At 36.9% G+C, this 4,633-nt stretch overlaps 1 pseudogene; it reads right to left on the bottom strand.

Moving 5' to 3' along the window:
* Window positions 1–2,964: 2,964 nt before the first annotated feature.
* LOC134262108 (uncharacterized) lies at window positions 2,965–3,589 on the bottom strand (annotated as a pseudogene).
* Between the last annotated feature and the right edge of the window lie 1,044 nt (window positions 3,590–4,633).

Here is a 4,633-nt window from a genome sequence, read left to right as displayed (position 1 = left end):
TCTTTGAACATCTTCTCCTTTACTCCTGGACATCAAGCAGGCAAACTGTTGGCATGAATGTATTGAGCATTGAGTCCTCTACCAAAATTGTGAAATTCATGACCCCAGGGTCAGGGGTTCTAGTGCTAGGGCGGAGCTATATAGATTATATAGTGAAAATGCATTATTTCTTTAAAAATCTTCTTCTCTGCTTCTGGGTATTAAATAAACTAACTTAGTACATAGTTATGATGAGCAAGAGTGCCTGTCCCAAACCTGTGAATTTTATGGCCCCAGGGTCAGGGGTTCTGGTGTTTGGGCGGGGCTCTATTGATTATTATAGTAAAATTGCATTTATTCTTTGAAAATCTTTTCCTTTGCTCCTGGGTTTTATACCAATGATCCAAGTATATATATAATCCTATAATATATTATATATCTATAATGAAGAAAGGTGCATCTAGCGAAATGGTTGTTTTTTATGCCCCCCCCCCTTGGTCAAGTGGGGGGGGGGAGTTACAGAGTCTGAAAATAAAATAATGCTTTGAAATCTGCTCTTTGGTATTAATCAACCATTTTATTATAAAATTTGCAAAACTTTTGAAATATATGGCCTCAGGGTCCGTGGTTCCTTTGGGGTGAGGTTCAAAACTGGTTATAAAGTGGAAGTGCATTTTCTCTGTTACTCTGATCAACCTCTGGGTATTAATTAATAGAGTAAGCATGCTAAGTTTATAATTATGATAAGCAATTTTGCCTCTTTAAAAATTATGAATTGTAAATTTCATGGCCTCTTGTTTAAAACAAGAACCAAAGTTATTTGTTTGAAAGTTGTTACACGATACGCAGGTGACCTATAAGGCCCGTGGGCCTCTTGTTAGCAGAAGGGGCATGTGGAGAGTTATTACTTATAATACAGGTTATTGGCGGACTTTTTATTCTTATTAAATCTATTAGAACTGTTTAAGGTTCATTGATACTCTGATAAGAGAGATAACTCTTAATGACATAAATGTGTATTATTCCTTTACTAATATAGATTTCCAAAGTTGAAGTGTCTTTTTTGTCCAATTTTGCCCCGCAAGCTATGCTGTAATTAATTGTATGTTACTTAATAAAATACATTTCTTTTGAAAAATCATTAAGATTCAAGCAACATTTTATATGAGTGAGCAGAGGGTTTATGAACCTTAATAAAGGCATAAGTAGACACCATGCATTGTATACATGTATGTGACCTGATGTTTGCATATAATAACCGATAATACAAAGCGACTCCGTGGTGTACATGTAGTTGTATATCTCTCGTTTGACATGTAAGAGGTTTCGGTTTCGAATCCCGGACGATACATATTTTTTGTGAAATACTTTTTCTACTAAATGATAGCATTCAGCATGTAAAAGTTATGACGTCTGGCTTATACAAACTCATTAAATCATCATTAAAGAAGCGTGATATATAAAAAGAATTTTCTTCTACACATAATCAAGAATAAGCAATCAAATCTTCACATCCATATTGGCATTTTTTATTTGACGTTGGTTATACAATTTTACACATAATAACACATCATTTGCACATAGTTTTGGAAAACATTCTCCTAGCACTTTTTTGTGTGATGTGACTATTGGTTTCCCTAAGCTATTTTTCATGGAAAACACATTTTTGACATTAACCAGCCCATCTTTACCACTTCTCTTCAATATCAGTCTCAAGTGTCCCAGATTCAGTCCCGATCCAGCAACATTTTCTACCGTGCAGGATTTCATTATAATATCCCGCTCCGAAGGAGAGGGGGGTATACTGTTTTACCCTCGTGTGTCTGTCCGTAACAAATTTTTGCTGCAGTTTTCTCAGCAACTACTTATAGTAGATGCTTGACATTTTCACACAATCTTATCTGAGGCATGCTATACGGTGGGAAGCATTTCTGTTCAAATTCGATGTCAACTTCCTGTTTGTCTGCGTATCTGTCCGTTTCATATGTAACAAATTTTCGTCGCAGTTTTCTAAGCAACTACCCATCGCAAATGCTTGAAATTTTAACATAATCTTCTCTGAGGCATGCCATATGGTGGGATACATTTTTGTTTAAATCCGATGTCAACTTTCTGTTCGTCTATGCGTCTGTCTGTTTCATATATAACAAATTTTCGTTGCAGTTGTCTCAGCAACTACTCATCGCAGATGCTTGAAATTTTAACACAATCATTTCTGAGGCATGCCATATGTTGGGATTCATTTTTGTTCAAATCCGGTGTCAACTTCCTGTTTGTCTGTGCGTCTGTCCATTTCATACATAACAAATTTTTGACGCAGTTTTCTCAGCAACTACTCATCGCAGATGCTTGAAATTTTAACATAATCTTTCCTGAGGCATGCCATATGGAGTGGTAGATTTTTGTTCAAATCCAGTGTCAACTTCCTGTTTATCTGTGCATCTGTCCGTTTCAAATATAACAATTTTTCGTCGCAGTTTTCTCAGCAACTTCTCATCGCAGATGCTTGAATTTTAACACCATCTTTTCTGAGGCATGCCATATGGTGGGATACATTTTTGTTTAAATCTGATGTCAACTTCCTGTTTGTCTGTGCGTCTGTCCGTTTCATATATAACAAAATTTCATTGCAGTTTTCTCAGCAACTACTCATCGCAGATGCTTGAAATTTTAACACAATCTTCCCTAAGGCATGCCATACAGTGGGATTTATTTTTAATCAAATCCGATGTCAACTTCCTGTTTGTCTGTGAGTCTGTCCGTTTCATATGTAACAAATATTCATCGCAGTTTTCTCATTAACTATTCATAGCAGATGCTTAATTTTAGAACAATCTTTGTTCAGAAATGCCATATGGTGGGATTAATTTTGATATGAATCTGATGTCAACCTCAAATTTTTCTGTGTATCTGCCTGTAATTGAACTTGTGTATATTAACATGATAGTGATTATCAGAGCGGGGGTATTACTTGTGAGCATTGGCTCACAGATATCTTATATTTTCACCAATAAGAGGGCGAAGCGAAGCAACGTTTTTTGATTTACAAGAATTAAAGTCTTCTTGAATAAATTGGCATTCTGTATCGTACGAATGTTTTTTTAAAGTCTGAAACAGAGACAAGTCCAGCTTGAATAATTTCATCTAGCATGACAACATCATCAAGAGCATTATGGGCATTGTAAGCATGACCACAAAAATGTTGTGCCAGAAATTCTTGCCTATACTTATCAAGTTGAAGGTACTTTTTTCTGAAAAGAGTGAGACAGATAACGCTGCAACTTTTGACAAAATCTCTCTTGCAAACCACATCTATGAAATGCCCTGCATGATTCTCAAAAATCGAATGTTCGGCCATTGTGTGCTACCACTTCTACTCAGGGAAATTTCTCTAACCACTCCAAGAAATCCTCCAGTACCGACTTTATGCTCATAAAATCAACTGGCTCACCACGGTAACATAGAACTCCATCACTCCAGGTTATATTGGTGACCTTTTCCGCCATTGGTGTAATGGGCAGGTCTGAAGCCACATATCTGGAGAACTGCTCCTTTGTATTCCTATTTTCAGCAGCAATCTGGGTGATGTTGGGCATAATGCCATGCTGAACTGAAAACCAGAAGTCTCCGTCGAGACTGTAGCTCTACTGGTTTGTACTTATAATAAAGAAAGAGAAAAGTAGCAGTTGGGACTTAAAAACTTTACAAAAGTAAATATGCATGGAATGCCATGAGTATATTTTCAGGTACTTTGTGCAAGAGTATTTCTTTTTTACCTTCATGTAATTTTCTCTGAAAGCATTATATATATTGTATCACATGTTTCGGGAATGATTTGAGATGCAGTTGACACTGAAATGCGATACAGAATCTCAAGAGAGCGAAAGCTATCACCTGAAACAAATATGCATGTAAATTATATATTGTTTGAAATTAGTTGGCTCGCCCAACCCAGTGACGAGATGTATGTTACTAGTATTTACTCGGTATCTATATACAAGCTATAAAGAATGTACAAAATGTAATTTGTTTTTACCAGTGGCCAAAAACCGCAGCGTTATAGCAAGTCTCTCCGCTGGAGAAATTGCATTTCTGCACCGGGTTCTATCACCCCCGGGAATGAGCTGACATCCTGTCTGATCCCAGTTGATGAAAAATAGGAAGATAACGAACAGTATTCAACATCAAAAGTCCAAAAAACAATACAAAACAGGAGCAGAGCAAACATGGGCTTCCAAAACATCAGAGGTGGGATCAGGTGGTGCCATTGCAAAAGAACATACAACACAACGGAACAAAAGAATGCTGAACGACTTTGATTTTCACCGTTTTCTATCTATAACCTGGAATCAGAGCCCCACTTTTATATGGACAATTCCTTCCAACTCTTATGAAATCCAGTTGTGTAAATTTATTTGTAAACTCATATCCAGTCCTCCTGATCAGACTCCAGACATCTGCAGATTCTGTGGCAAAATCTTCCTAGATATATTCATGCACATCACCTGCTCTTGTTAGCTAACATCGAATTTACGTAATTGCTGGTGGGAAGACATTTCCAACAATTTTGATGTTCACCTCTCAGCAGAAATCTGTTCAATGACGGATGACGAGATTTTTGTTCTTCTTCTTGGACGTAACTCCGTTCACTTGC

Source organism: Saccostrea cucullata, unplaced genomic scaffold (assembly GCF_032062105.1).
Source record: "Saccostrea cucullata isolate Sc308-1 unplaced genomic scaffold, CSIRO_AGI_Scuc_v1 ctg20371, whole genome shotgun sequence".
NCBI classification, from domain to species: Eukaryota; Metazoa; Mollusca; class Bivalvia; order Ostreida; family Ostreidae; genus Saccostrea; species Saccostrea cuccullata.
The sequence above is the reverse complement of the archived record's forward strand: the minus strand, read 5'-3'. Positions and strand labels throughout refer to the sequence as shown.